General features: G+C 48.6%; 2 non-coding genes across 2 annotated transcripts; one reads left to right on the plus strand and one right to left on the minus strand.

Annotated features, from left to right (window-relative positions):
* Positions 1 to 1,168: 1,168 nt before the first annotated feature.
* Positions 1,169 to 1,250, minus strand: trnas-gcu (transfer RNA serine (anticodon GCU)). The gene has a single exon. It is a non-coding gene; the product is annotated as a tRNA-Ser (tRNA).
* A 9,276-nt stretch (positions 1,251 to 10,526) lies between these two features.
* Positions 10,527 to 10,599, plus strand: trnar-ucg (transfer RNA arginine (anticodon UCG)). Its single transcript has one exon. It is a non-coding gene; the product is annotated as a tRNA-Arg (tRNA).
* Positions 10,600 to 15,413: the final 4,814 nt, after the last annotated feature.

A 15,413-nucleotide genomic window follows, 5' to 3' on the forward strand; every position in this document is an offset into this window, starting at 1 on the left:
TAATTAGAGATTATATTAAAAATAGTGCAATAAATGACTAATTTCACTAAAAATACTAAAAGTAATATAAAACGGATGTTTTTAACTTTATTGTAGTGTTTTAGAAACTAATATGTCTTCAAAAATGGTTATTTTTCACTCCTAGGAATGAAAGCTGTTGTTATATGATGTTTATTTTCAAATTTTGAAAAAGCAAAGGATTCTAGCTTTCTCCCCTTGCAGGCATCGGACACAGAGAACCTCATGGTTTTCCTAAAAATCATTTTTTATGTTCCCTGGTGTTCCAAACTTAGTTTTAATCAATTTTAATTTGTTATGTTACAAACAGGGTAATAAAGTCTTAATTGGACTATAACTAATGTCATATTGTCTGCTACAAAACTGATATTTTCAGCTCTATTGTAGAGATTCTAGAATCAACTAATAAAGAATTGAAATAAAAAAGGGCATAAGAAGACATTACCAACAACGACCACATGATGGAGATATTGTCTAGACATTACCAACAACGACCACAAGATGGAGATATTGTCTAAACATTACCAACAACGACCACAAGATGGAGATATTTTCCAAAGAGGCAAGAGGGGCAAAGCTGCGATAAGGTAAAATCATTTTTTGAAAGAGATTGTTGTCAGAATGCACATCCGTATCCCAAACAGAATCTCTAGTAAAATATGATCATTTGTGAAACAGGCAAATGAGTGTCCGCTACAATATGATTGCTACATATCTGCATTTGTTGGTATTTAAGGAGTAAGAGTGCAGGTTTAAACCTGCGATCCAGTGTGTTGAAGAATTTCACAACACTACCTCTAGCACATATGGAAATAAATCCTCATAATGATTATTGCCCTGGGCATGTACCAAAAAATCAGTGAGCATATATATATATATCACTGGGTTGAAGCTAGAAACACAGAATAACTGCAAACACATCCTAAATACAGTGTTCCAGCACCTTTGACCTCATCCAGAACGTATCATTTCTTGAAAGGGATTGCTGTCCGAATGCACATCTGAATCCCAAACAGAATCTCTAGTAAAATACGATCATTTGTGAAACAGGCAAATGACTGTCTCAGGGGCCCATTTCTCATTGTCAGACACATGTATGCAATGCTTTCACTGTGCATTGAGCAATAGGGATCAAAAACAGAATGGAAACAGACAAGGATGGGATTTGAACCCATGCGTGCAAAGCACAATGGACTAGCAATCCATCGCCTTAACCACTCGGCCACCTCGTCAACAAAACTGGGCTGTCCCAACTGGGTTGGCGCGCTCCAGATGATCTTTTTCTTTTTTTTCCCTCGTACTCGAGGGTCATTTTCCTGTTCCACATGCGATTTCAACATTTTCCTTGGGAGATGTCAAGCCAGCAAGCCACTGCTGTGGTTCAGTGGCCAGCGTGGAGTTCAGTGGCCCTGTTGTACACAGAAAGCACATTGAGCTCCTTGGACATGAAAAGTTCCAGATAAAAGCCATTTGTCATCCTTTCTCTTGGTGTCGATGTTGCTATTGTATGTAAAGGTGGCAACTTGCTCAGCGAGCAGGCGGAGCACACACCGAATGCAGATGTGTCTGAGTGGTGTGTCCAAGTGGCTGCAAAAGGACAGCACTCCCGGGGCTCTGTGGCTTAGTTGGTTAAAGCGCCTGTCTAGTAAACAGGAGACCCTGGGTCTGAATCCCAGTGGATAACTGCCTACGGCTAGACTTAATTAAATGCAAGTATTCATTTCCTGTCTTTAACACGACTTGTTTTTCTTAAAATGGATGCAACTTGCAAAACATGAAATACAAACCTTGCTAATCAGCGCTAGCAGCTGGCAAAAAAAAAAAGAAGTCAGCAATGTTTTTTTTCTTTAACCTTAACCCTGCTAATGGAGAAGAGTTAAACGACCGAGTCTATGCAGCTTAAACGGTGCGCACGTCGGGTTCTTAGCTGAAAGGGTGGTAAATCACGCTCACCCCAGTCCTTAATCTTTTAAAGAGGATACAAAATTGAACCTAGTCGCCACATCACATACATCCTGTTCAATGATAAAAAGGTAACATCTATCCTTGCTCCAGAGTAAATCTCACGTTGAGGGCATATTTTTTTTTCACTTTACCGTGAATCGGGCTCGGCTGCACAGAGGAGAGAGCAGAGCAATGAGGTCACGGGGACAGGGGAGTCACACGCTGGCGGTTTGAATACGCGGAAGATCACTGAGGGATCCACAGTATATGGACCCTCCGTGCGCAATCAGTCCGCACTCCGGACTCTGAATCCTGCCATCTGAGTTAAGATCTCGGCAGAACCTGAAGCGCAGTTCCTTCTTAAAACGTAATCTGGTGAGCATTTCTAGAATCGTACTTGTATAGATGCAGCCTTTAATGTGTTGCTAGGTTAAAATTGATGACCTCTTGTATTTCAGTAGGCAACTGCCCTCTTGATTTCAGATTGAATTTCTTTATTACAGGGGCGCTTTTATGATGACAGAGTCATGTTCAGGTACTTTGCTTGATGGAGGAAGCTCATTTCGGACTCTGTGATCTGCTCACCTGGAAAGGTCTGCTGTACTACTACAAGAGAGAAGTAGAGTCTGGAAGAAGGGACAATTTTATGATGCTTTGGAAGGTAGTTTTTTTTTCTTTGAAATCGAAATGAATCAGAATATCAGAGCAAAAGACAAACTCTTGGTTTGGTTTAAAGAGATATGGTTTTAAAACAGACAAAATGTAGAAAACAGGTGTTTCTCACTTTTGGAAAAGAATGGACCGGGGGTATTTTACTAGTTGCAGTGCTGAGCTCACCGGGTTGCAGTCCTGCAGTGTTGCACCAGGGTCAGTGGTGCAATGGATAACACGTCTGACTACGGATCAGAAGATTGTAGGTTCGACTTCTGCCTGGCTCGGGTCGTTTTTAAACGCATCAGGCTACTCCCTAAGTAGCCTGTGCTACTTACTGTATTGTAATCGTACCCAGTAAGAGATTTCCTTCATGTAAATGAACTGCACCTGACAGCTTTAGAAAAACACCTGGGCTCAGTACGGTGCTGAGAGCTCAGCGTTGCTGTTGTTCTAATTAGCACGCACTGCATCGGCTATGAACCCGAACTTTTCAATTATTCCGATCAGTAAGTCAACACGTACTCCACATGAAAGGTAGAAATATTCTCTTGTCTGTCTCTTGTTTGTATAGAACTGAATGTCCCTGACAATGTACTGTTAGTTTTAATTGAAGAACGGCATTTGTGTTCAAATATACCAGACAAGTTTACGTAACTGCTCATGCGACACTCAGTTGTAATTAGTCAAGAAATAAAGTCGAACAACAGCTGCGGGTTTGATTCTGAACGTATGAGATTGCAGCGCCTTTTACTTCCATTGACAAATGATAGAGATTCGAAGAGAGATCCTTCAGACCAACAAGCAAACCCACGGCTATTTCGGTTTTCTATCTAGGCAACGTTGGTGTCTGCAATAGCATACATGAAAGCGTGATGCAATTTCTGTGGCTACATTTGTTGCACATCATGCACAGTAAGAGTGTTTCTAACACCAAATAAAAAGTCAACAATTAGCGATCACGCCTTCTCCTCAGTTAACCCACTGAAACCCTTGCTGTTAACAGTTCTTGAATGCGTGCTTTACGAGCACCTACATATCGTGTCGGTTCTTTCAGCTTTATTCATTAGGTTTTCAAAGGCATAAGTAGAGCACCAGAGGTGCGAACGCAGAATGTGTGGTTATCTGAAGAACTGCTTTCCATGGCAGCGGGTCCAAGCGATTTAGCATTTTTATAGTACCGGGAAAGGAGAAGCGGCACTTTGCCTTTGCCGCGCAGGCACAAGGCGACGTGCGGCAGACGCCGGAGTCGGCAGGTTTCGAACCTGCGCGGGGAAGCCCCAACGCATTTCGAGTCCATCGCCTTAACCACTCGGCCATGACAAAAGCGAGCTCGCTGCCGCCGCATTCCTCCTATAATCTAACACGGAGTGCGAAGTCGCTGCGGAAACCTTTTTAAAGTCGCTCTCCGTTAAAAAAAAAAATACCTTTCACAAGATTCGTGCCGGCAGACAGACATGCCTCAGAGGGTTTAAGGCTGGCTTCACGTTCAAATGATGAAGTCCCCCAGTCCGGATGTCAAAATGCAACTTTGGCAGACAGAAAAAACATCAACAAACCACAAATGTGGAAAAGGATTTTACAAGCTGCACCACACTGCACTTTCCAAAGCATTTACATTCGTGTTAGACGCAGGAATTGCCTTTGATTTGCGCGCTTACGAACGCCATGGAAAACGAAACAAAACTAAAGCCCTCAGCTCCTGCACTTGATTATAATGCCGTTACGTGTCGAAGCAGGAATTTACGTCATCCTACCACTGCAACACGGGGAATAGAGGGAAATGAGAACAATCTACGAATTGTCTCTAAACAGTCCCTACAGTTGTAAGACGCCTGGAAGCGTGCACCCCCATCATTAATCTTTGCGCATCTGTGCAAGGTAAACTCTGGAGCAGTCTCTGAAACGGCTCAAAGGAAACACGTGATTGATTCCATGTGCATCTGGGGTTCATTTCTTATTTACATTTAATTCAAGGGAAAGGCTTGGGTCAGTTTCAGACGGCCTCCAACAGCGAGATTCAAGCGTCCCACCTTCAGCCCAATCTGCGCCGCCAGAACGCCAATGGCTCCTCTGGTCTCCGGGGTGCGGTTGTGACTCCGTAACCTAAAGTGTTGGTGGCAGACAAATGGAGACTAACAGGTGATGTCCTAGGACATGACTACATTGTGACACTCGGTGGGGATGGTGACCATTGCTTGGAAAAGAGTGCGAGGCCCCTTTAGAAAAACATTTTGTTAACAGGCATTCTGCCTCAGCCTAAACACCTATAGCTTGCAAAGCACATGCTATTAGACAGGCACCTCTGCAAGACCTTAAGAGTCTCTTAAACTAGTGATAGTAAGGTGTTCCCAATGGGCGATGTTCGGCTTTCAAATCATCTCTCCGTGGAAGCGCCGAGATGCAGCTGTTTAAGGCTTAGAAGCAGCTGACTGTTTTACTGCCTAACTGATCACTGTCAGTCAGGGAGCTCAGAGGTGAAAAGCCTGTCTGAGAGACAATTCGCCGTCGATCAGTTCAATATGTTCCGTACCAGCTCGGCGCACCTGAGATCATCTTGGTAGCCGTGTAGCTCAGATGAGTGAGAGCGTGTGTGTGTGTACCACCGTGATTGGATGCCGGTCCTTCTCAGGTCACAGTAAACCTTCTGCTGCCTAACTTCCCTAATTTTGGGGATCCCTTTGAAAAAGCAAAGGAAAAAAAAACTGGCTCTCATCAGCGTGATTGACCCTCCCCAGTGTGCCCCAGTGGCCTAATGGCTAAGACACTGGCCTCCTAAAACAGCGATTGTGGGTTTGAGTCCCATCTGGGGTGCTCCTGTCCCATTTTGAGCGTACAAATGTCCTTGTGATTTGCAAAGCTACAACTCCACCTTATTCAGTGAGCGTCTCTGCTTTTCTCTCACATACAGTTGGGAGAAAAACTTTTGTAAACAGCCCTTCGGAATGATGTGGATTTCTGCATGAATGGCTCCTAACATGTGATCTTATCTTTATCTAAGTCATAATAATTAATAAAGAGAGTCTGATTTCACAAACAACACACGCCCAACATTTGACATTGCTGTTTCTTTATTGACCAAATGGTTTAAACAATCAAGGTCATTGATGGAAAAAGTACGTGAACCCTTATATTAAGGAGCTAGTGGAACCTCCTTTATGACAAAAACCTCAATCCCCACTTTCTGTAGCGGCTGGTCAGACCTGAGCAGCGGTTAGGAGGTATTTTGGCCTATTCCTCTATGAAAAACTGTTTCAGTTCATGTATATTTTTGGGATGTCTTGCGCTGAACGGCCTGCTTCAGATCACGCCACAGCACTTCAATGGGATTGGGGTCAGGACTCTTACTTGGCCATCCCAAAATACGGAATTTCTTCTGTTTCAGCCACTCTGTTGTTGATGTACTCCTTTGTTTTTGTCATGCTGCATGACCCAGCGTCTTTCGAGTTTTAGATCACAGGCAGACACCCTGACATTCTGCTGTAGAATTTCCTGATACATCTTGGAATTCATCGGTCCCTCGATGATTGCAAGCTGTACAGCCTCCGCTATGCTTCCCAGGTGGGATGAGGTTTTGGAGTTGGTATGCAGTGTTTTGTTATCTCCAAAAATAACGCTGTGCACATTTACCAACAAGTTCAACTTTTGTCACGTCTGTCCACAGAACATTGTTCCAGGAGTTGCTGTGGAACATCCATGTGGTCTTTAGCAAACTTGAGAGGGGCAGTGGTGGTTTTTTTGGGGGGAGAGCAGTGGTTTCCTCCATGGTGACCTCGCATGATCACCACTCCTGTTCAGATTTCTTCTTATGGTGGACTCATGAACACAGACGTAAGACAAAGTCAACCACCTGTTCGCTAGATCCCATCCCCACTCAGCTAGTCAAAGATTCCCTCGAAGGACTGGCAGGACCTATAATTAGTATGATGAATGCATCGCTTGCGTCAGGCGTTGTACCTGATCAATTTAAGGTAGCGGTTGTTAGACCGCTCCTTAAGAAGTCAAATTTGGATCCACAAGTTCTTAACAACTACAGGCCTGTCTCAAAGGTCCCATTTCAATCTAAAAGTCTTGGGAGAATAGTTGTTGCCCAACGTCAATCGTATCTGGATTCAAATAATATACTTGAGAAATTTCAGTCTGGTTTCTGAAACTGCATTAACAAGAGTCGTAAATGATATTCTCTTAGCTACTGATGCGGGGAATGCAACAGTGCTTGTGCTTCTAGATCTTAGAGCTGCCTTTGACACAGTTGACCTCTCTGTTTTGTTACACAGGCTTGAGTTTGAGGTTGGCTTATCTGGAACCGTCCTTCAGTGGTTTACTTCACATTTTACTCATCGTTTTCATTATGTTCAAATATCTAATAATTGTACTGCTTCATCAATGTCACCAGTTCAATTTGGGGTACCAGAAGATCAGTGCTGGGACCAATATTGCTCTCTCTCTCTACATGCTGCTGCTAGGTAGGATAATATGAAAAAATAATATGAACTTTCATTCATATGCTGATGACACTCAAATAAACATTTTGTTTACACCAAACGACAACTCTTCTATTATCAGTTTAGTTAAACGCATTAAGGAAGGAAATACTTGGATGTGTGAAAACTTTTTGTTACTCAACTCTGAGAAAAATGAGGATCTGTTGATCGGAGGCAACAATACTGATAGGACTACTATAACTTCAGCACTTAACTCAGAGGATTTAAACATTTGCCTCAAAGAGACAGCACGTAACCTAGGCGGCATATTAGGCACAAGGCTCTTAACAACTTGCATTGTTAAGTGCCTTGGGACAACCTTGTTGTGAAAGGCGCTATATAGAAATACATTGATTTGAATTGAATTGACAATGTAAAATGTTGTGTGTGTTGTTTGTTAAACAAGACTGTCTTTATTTATCAAAAAATAAAAGGAATTTGCTAGGAATGCAAACGTTAGGTTGCGCTTCTTCATGCTGCATCGTCGGCATGAGTGGAGCTTTTTAAACGTCTGTACTTACTGTGCCCCATAAGAAATCGTTTGTCCCCGTTCAAAAGAGATTGTGCGATGTCCTGCAGTGTTCGCAAAGCAAACCTTTGACAGTTTGAAAAGAGGAATTTATTCTGCTTCCTGTGCGTGCAGTAGTTACAAACTTGAACGTCTTTACACGATTTGCTGCAGTTTTCAGTGGGCGGGCTTTGTCAGATGGCTTGGAAAAACGCACTGTGTTTCGGCTCGGGAAACATCATGAGAAGTGTCCTGCATGTTTTCTGTGTATAGCTGTCTTTTAACGCATACAGAATTCATTCGAAATCATTGATTTCTCCAATTAACAAGGGTCCCTTAAAGGATGAGTCAAAGTAACGTCTAATCGGATTAGTTTCCTTAGAGCTGGTTCAGAGTTTGCTCAAGAGTTTACCTTTCACAGATGCGCAAAGAAGAATGTTGGGGGTGCACGCTTCAAGGTGCCTTACAGCTGTAGGGAGTGATTCGAGACGATTCGTGGCGTGTGCTCGTTCCCATATACCGTACGCCCCGGGGTGCAGTGCTAGGATGACGTACAATACCGCTTGGGCACGTAACAGTGTTATATGCAAGTGCGGGACGTGAGGGTTTTCGTTTGTTCATTTTGTTTTGCTCTGCTTTGCTTTGTTTCGTGGTCAAGAGGCGTAAGGTAAGTCGTAATCCAGGGAGAACACTGGTGGCAAACAGTCCGAGGTGAGAGGCGAGGTCCAAAGTCGAAAAGGCAGAAGGGGAGTCCAATATCCAGAATAAACGAGGTAATGGAAAAAACGCCAGGTAGAGCTCTCAAGGAGTAGACTCAATACCAGCGGGAAGCTGGTAAAAATAGCACTGCGTACCGCACGGTGGAGTGTGTGCAGGTGGGTTAACTCGTGCGGCGGCGTTTGTTAATAATCACCCGCTGCTGGTGCTGTTTAGATTGCTTAAGAGTTGGTCTTAACTGCCTGGCGGTCATGACAAGCTCCTCTTTAAGCTGTGGTTTAGTTTTGCATTCATGTGTTTCTAGAGCAGTTATTTATGGGGGTGGGTGGGTCTTTCACAGAGGCTGAGGACAAATCCCCTGCATGAAAGTCTACTGTGTGCGTTCAAACAGTCACAGGTCAAGAGCCAGGCAGGAGGACAATGGACAGAAGAAGCAACGAACTAAAAATAAAAGAACGAATATGAAAAAGCCACCATCTTTTTCTTTTTGACATTTTCCGACTTTCATGCAAGCCAGGACAAAGTTGCTCGTAGCTACTTGTGGATTCAAATACTCTATCGAGTGCTTTGATGAGTTTTTGCAATTTGATTGTCGTCCTGTCAGCCTGTTTCTGTTTTGTTTTTCAATCTAGTGATGGAAAGTAAGAGGGAAATGATGGAGCAATCAATAACCGCTCCGGAAAAATGGCAGAAAGAAATGGCCCGTCACTAAGGACATTTGTGAAGCAGAGGAGTGACATCACCACAAAGGCGACTTATTCTGCTGATCGTTTTGGTGAATAATGATTGAGGCGTGTGAAGAGAAAGGTAGCTGCGTCAGCATGCTTAGGCTGCAAAGGATCAAGCAAAGGTTTACTCCATGCTGAAAAGAGAAGAAAAGAAGCACAACGTTTCGGCTGTGGAGCCTTCTGCGCCATCTTCTTTAGCGATGGTGATGATGTTTACTTTGGAAAAACTGAGACACGCATACTGGAGGGGCTTGAACCACCAACTTTTCAGCACCACAGAGTCTGACAGTCTTTTGTGCGCCCTACATTTGCAGGTTTATGGTCAAAGAAAACAATCACTTGCGCTTCTTGCAGCCGGCAATCTTTTTCCACTGACAACCAAGAAATGGATTTCATCTTTCACAAGCTGTATGGATTTCTTCAAAAACAAGTTATTCCAGAAAGGAAATGAATTCTTGCATTAAACTGAACCAAGCTGTACATGTTTGTCTGAAATGAGACATTCGGCACAACAAGACACGGAGAGAGGCACCGCTGGTATTCAGACCCAGGATCGCCTGCTTACTAGGCAGGCACTTTAAGCCACTAGGGAACAGCGCCAGCAGAGCACCGCGCTTTTACAGACACTTGGACACATCTGCGTTCAGTGTGCACTTAACCTGCTCTCTGAGCCCGTTGCCTCCGTCCCATTTAATAGCAGAACTGACGCCAAGAGAAATGATGAGAAATGGCATTTATCTGGCACTTCTCATGTCCAAGGAGCTCAATGCCCTTGACACCTCCCCAAGGCGACAGAGCTGTGCATTCTTTGGCGACAACATTTTTTCTTTTGTTTTATTTCTATACTTATTGATAGAATAAAAATGATATGTCATGTACTGTAAGGGAAATGTCTCTTTTCATGGGGAAAGCTAGCACCAGCAAATGTTGTGTTTAGAAGAAGTGATTTAACATGACACGTGACCTAATTTACCGGAGCAAAAGCTCACCCAGCAAGCCCTGCTTTACTTCTACAGGAGAGAAGTACTGTAGAGTCTGCAAGATGTTCAGCTGGGTAGCTACGTCAGCATGCCTCGGCTGCAAAGGAACAAGTAATAGGTTTATTGCATGCTGAAAAGAGAAGAACGGAAACACAGCGTTTCGGCCGTGAGGTCTTCTCACACCTGAAGAAGCCTCACACCTGTAAAAGGCTCCATGGTTTTCTTTCTTCTCTTTTCAACATGGAATACACCTATTGTCTGCAAGATGTGACAATTTCACGGTGTTTTGGAAGAAAACCTTTTTTCTTTGAATTCAAAATCAATCAGAATTTCAGCACGACACACCAACACTTTTTCTGTTTTAAGGAGATGATATTTTAAACCTGATAAAGATAGTAGGAAACACAAGTTTCTTGCTGTGAAAATTTAGATGGGGAAGTGTACTACTAGTAGCAGTGTAGAGCTCTCTGTGGTGGAGTGCAAGCGCCTGTTCTATGGGCCAGTGGCGTAATGGATAATGCGTCTGACTTCGGATCAGAAGATTGTAGGTTCGAGTCCTGCCTGGCTCATGAGGCTTTTAAACCTCTCAGGTTCCTCGGTAACAGGTTGCCGTCATGTATATGAACTATAGAAAAGCATTTGCCACAACCCGTAAATTAGCACGTAAGTGTGGGCTAGTTAACACAGAACTGTATGGAGATCATCTCCAGCTCCGAGCTCAATTGCAATGAAAAAAAATGCAGAACAGAACTGGAGAGCAGCTGAATTTGTGCTCAGTAGGGTTGGGAGGACTCAGCATTGCTATTGTTCTAATTGGCATGAACTGCAGGGGATCTGAATCAGAACATGTCAGTTAGTTCGATCATTGCGTCAATATGTAGGCCACGTTAATATAGAATTATTACTTTGTCTGTCTCGTCTTTGTATATAGCTGAATGTCCCTGACAATTTCATGTTAGTTTTTAAGAACGACATTGGTGCTAATATATACATATATAGCATATAAGGAACACGTAAAAGTTGAGTCCATGCTGAAAAGATAAGAAAACCGCCACAACGTTTCATCTTGGAATAAATCTTTACTTGTTGTTTTGCAGCCTACCCATTCTGACCTAACTCCTCCCTTGAAATTCCCTAACAGATAAGGGTACGTAACGGCTCATGCGATGCTCAGTTGCAATTTGTCCCAAAACAAACAAGAACAGCAGCTGAGGGTTTGAGTTTGAACATGCACTGTATTAAAGCAGCTTTTATTTCCATTGATAAATGCTAGATATTCCTACAGAGATTCTCCAGGTGAGTAAGCGATTCCTGTTTCTGTTTCTATTTCTGTTTCATATATATATACAGTATATATATATATTGTAACGCCCTCGCCTGGTGGTGAGGAGGAAGCGCCCCTAGGCGCTCGTAGTACCGCTGGGCATGATGGGAGTGGTAGCCGGGAAGAGTCTGAGGGTCAGCACGATGACCAGCGGCTGACCCTACCTGTGTAAATAATGTCCTAGTAATTCTAGTGTCCTGTGTAGTCCTGTAAAAGTAGAGTGTGTTGTTAGGTAATTACCACCCTAAATGTGTGTACGTGTTCGTCAGTCTCCTCATGTGTGTGTAGATCCTGTGTTTGGTTTTGGTGTGGTTGTTAAATAAAGTCAGTGCTTGGTTAATCGCGTCTCCACTGTTCTTTAGTTCTGAAAAAGAACCTGCAAACGCTACATTGGTGTCAGAAGCGGGCAGAATGAACATCTCGTGGCAGACACTACCCGATTCCGTAAAGCGCCGGCTGACGCTGAAAGACGCAGAACCCATCGGCGGCGCACATAGGGAGCCTGAGCAACTCCTGGGTGCGACAGGTGGCCACAGCCCTTACAGGGGCTACCCAGTAGTGGTCCAGTAGAATTGGGGCGGCCGCCCCGGAGAGAGGATGCCCTCCCTGCCGGAGCCGATCAGCGATTCCCACACCCATCGGCGCGGGGAGCGAGCGTGCCGTATCCTGCCCCTGAGTCAGACAAGGCGGCGGCGGGGGCCGAGCGTTGCATGGAAGCGAGGCGTGCCGTTGAGGACCTCTTCCAGTGGAGCTGCGAGGGCCTCGATCAGGACCAGCGGCAGCGGCTCCAGGAGCTACTCACCCAGAACGAAGACCTCTTTGCGGCGAGGGATGAGGACTGCACCCGCACTGCCCTGGTCCAACACGAGATCAACACCGGCGACGCTCGGCCCATCCGCATCCCACCGGGACGCATGGTCCACGCCAAGCGGACCGCCGCCGAGGAAAAGATCCGGGAGATGGCCGCAGCGGGGGTAATTGAGCCCTCCGCGAGCCCGTGGTCGGCGCCAGCCGTACTGGTTAAAAAAAAAGACGGCTCGTGGAGGTTCTGCGTCAACTACCGCAAGCTGAACGAGGTCACCCGGAAGGATTCCTACCCCCTGCCGAGGATAGATGACGCCCTGGACTACATCACCGGGTCGACCTGGTTCAGCTCCCTGGACCTCCGCTGCGGCTACTGGCAGGTACCGCTTGCTCCCGATGCTCGCCCGAAGATGGCCTTTTCCATCGGCCAGGGCCTCTGGCAGTTTACTGTCATGCCTTTTGGCCTGTGCAATGCCCCGGCGACGTTCGAGAGGCTGATGGAGAGGGTGCTGGCATCGGTCCCGCGGAACCAGTGTGTGTTGTATCTGGACGATCTGCTGGTTCATGCACGGAGTTTCGACCAGGCCTTGACGAACCTCCAGGCGGTGCTGGCTTGCATCCGCCGTGCTGGCCTGAGGCTCAACCCCCGCAAGTGCGAGCTCCTGCGGCGGGAGGTGACCTTCCTGGGACATGTTGTTGGACCGCGAGGGGTGGCTACGGACCCAGGTAAGGTCGCCGCAGTGAGGGGCTGGCCGACTCCACGCACCGTCGCGGAGCTCCGCAGCTTTCTGGGGTTGGCCTCGTACTATCGGAGGTTCGTCCGGGACTTTGCCAGCATCGCTGCCCCGCTGCACCGCCTCACCGACAAGGGCCGCCGTTTTGACTGGGACTTTGGCTGTGAGACTGCCTTTGGCCGGTTGCGTGAAGCTCTGGTGGGGGCCCCCGTGCTGGCCTACCCTGACCCGCGGTTGCCGTATATTCTCGACACCGACGCGAGTGACTCGGGAGTGGGGGCGGTGTTGGCGCAGGAGGGGCCGGATGGGGAGCGCGTAGTGGCTTACTATAGTCGGGCTCTGACTAGGCCTGAGCGGAACTACTGCGTGACCCGTCGCGAGCTGCTGGCGGTGATGGCGGCGGTCCACCACTTCAGGCCGTACCTGTTCGGGACCCGGTTCCGGTTGAGGACCAACCATGCGTCCCTCACCTGGCTGCTCCACTTTAAGGAGCCAGAGGGGCAGATGGCGCGATGGATAGAGATCCTGCAGGAGTACGACTTCACTGTCGTGCACCGTGCGGGGTCTCGCCATCTCAATGTCGACGCTCTCTCGCGGCGCCCCTGCGAGGCCGCGGACTGCCATCACTGCGCCCGGCGGGAGCAGCGTGAGGAGGCTGTCCGCACCGTGGCGGGGGTGAGCGCCGCGGCCACGGCCCGGGAGGGGCTGCTGGGGGTGGGCCTGCCAGACCTGGCGCAACGTCAGGCAGCTGATCCTGACGTGGGGCCGGTGCTCCGCTGGAGGGCAGCAGGAGTGCGGCCTACGCGAGAGGAGCTCGCCCCGCACCCGAAGTCCGTCAAGGCCCTCTGCGCCCTGTGGGAGGCCTTGGAGGTAAAGGACGGGGTGCTGCGCCGTGGGTGGCGGGTACCCTCCAGTGGCGATGTACGGTGGCAGCTGGTGGTGCCTCGGTCGCTCCGCGGGGCGGTGCTCCGAGCGGTGCACGGCCAGCCGGGTGTGGGGCACTTCGGCGGTAAAAAAACCCTGCAGCGTCTCCGAGGCCATTTTTATTGGGGTCTTTGCCACCGGGACGTGGAGCGGTACTGCCGAACGTGTGCGGTGTGCGTGGCGCAGAAGGGTCCCCCCGAGCGCTCTCGGGCCCCCCTCCAACAACACCAGGTGGGGGCTCCTATGGAGCGGGTGGGAGTGGACGTTTTGGGCCCGTTTCCGCGCACTGAGGCCGGGAACCGCTACGTCTTGGTGGCCATGGATTACTTTACGAAGTGGCCGGAGGCCTACGCTTTCCCGGACCAGAGTGCCCCCACGGTGGCCGATGCACTGCTGGAGGGGATGTTTGCCAGGCTGGGGGTGCCGGAGGAGTTACACAGTGACCAGGGGCGTAACTTCGAGTCCCAGGTCTTCGCCAGAGTGTGCCAGCGCCTGGGGATTACTAAGACGCGGACCACACCGCTGCATCCCCAGAGCAACGGGTTGGTAGAGCGGTTTAATCGGACGCTCGCCACCCAGCTGGCCACCCTGGTGTCCCGGCACCAACGGGACTGGGACCGCCACCTCCCCCTTGCGCTCTGGGCGTATAGGACCGCGGTCCAGGAATCCACCGGGTGCATCCCGGCCTCGCTCATGCTGGGCCGGGAAATGCGAACACCGGTGGACCTGGTCTTCAGCCCGCCGCCCGGAGACGGGTCGGCACCGCCGGCTGGACCGGACTACGAGTGGGACCTGCGGCAGCGGATGCAGCGGGTGCACAGCTTTGCACGGACCCACCTGACACAGGCGGGGGTCCGGCAGAAGCGGTACTACGACCTGCGCTGCAGGGGGCCTGCCTTCCAGCCCGGGGACTCGGTTTGGGTGTACAACCCGCGCCGCCGCAAAGGCCTCAGCCCTAAGCTGCCGCCGTCGTGGGAGGGGCCCGCTGAGGTACTCGGGGTGGTGGGCGAGGTCTGCTACCGTGTCCGGTTGCGAACACGGGGGAGAGTGGTGGTCCTGCACCGAGACCGCCTGGCCCCCTACCGGGCCCGGGAGGAGGAGCCGTGTGGGGAGGCTCCAGAGGAGCAGCCGGGGCCGGAGCCGGCCGATAGTGTGGCGTCCGTGGATCGCCAGCCGTCACCGCGGCGCAGCGGCCGCTCACGCAGGGTTCCGCAGCAGTTGGCCGAATACGAGTACAGCCTGAGGGGGGTGTTCGACGTCGGCGAGACGCCAGACGCTTCAGGTGGGGGCAGTGTAACGCCCTCACCTGGTGGTGAGGAGGAAGCGCCCCTAGGCGCTCGTAGTACAGCTGGGCATGATGGGAGTGGTAGCCGGGAAGAGTCTGAGGGTCAGCACGATGACCAGCGGCTGACCCTACCTGTGTAAATAATGTCCTAGTAATTCTAGTGCCCTGTGTAGTCCTGTAAAAGTAGAGTGTGTTGTTAGGTAATTACCACCCTAAATGTGTGTACGTGTTCGTCAGTCTCCTCATGTGTGTGTAGATCCTGTGTTTGGTTTTGGTGTGGTTGTTAAATAAAGTCAGTGCTTGGTTAATCGC

Source organism: Lepisosteus platostomus, unplaced genomic scaffold (assembly GCF_059453375.1).
Source record: "Lepisosteus platostomus isolate fLepPlt1 unplaced genomic scaffold, fLepPlt1.hap1 Scaffold_79_H1, whole genome shotgun sequence".
NCBI lineage: Eukaryota > Metazoa > Chordata > Actinopteri > Semionotiformes > Lepisosteidae > Lepisosteus > Lepisosteus platostomus.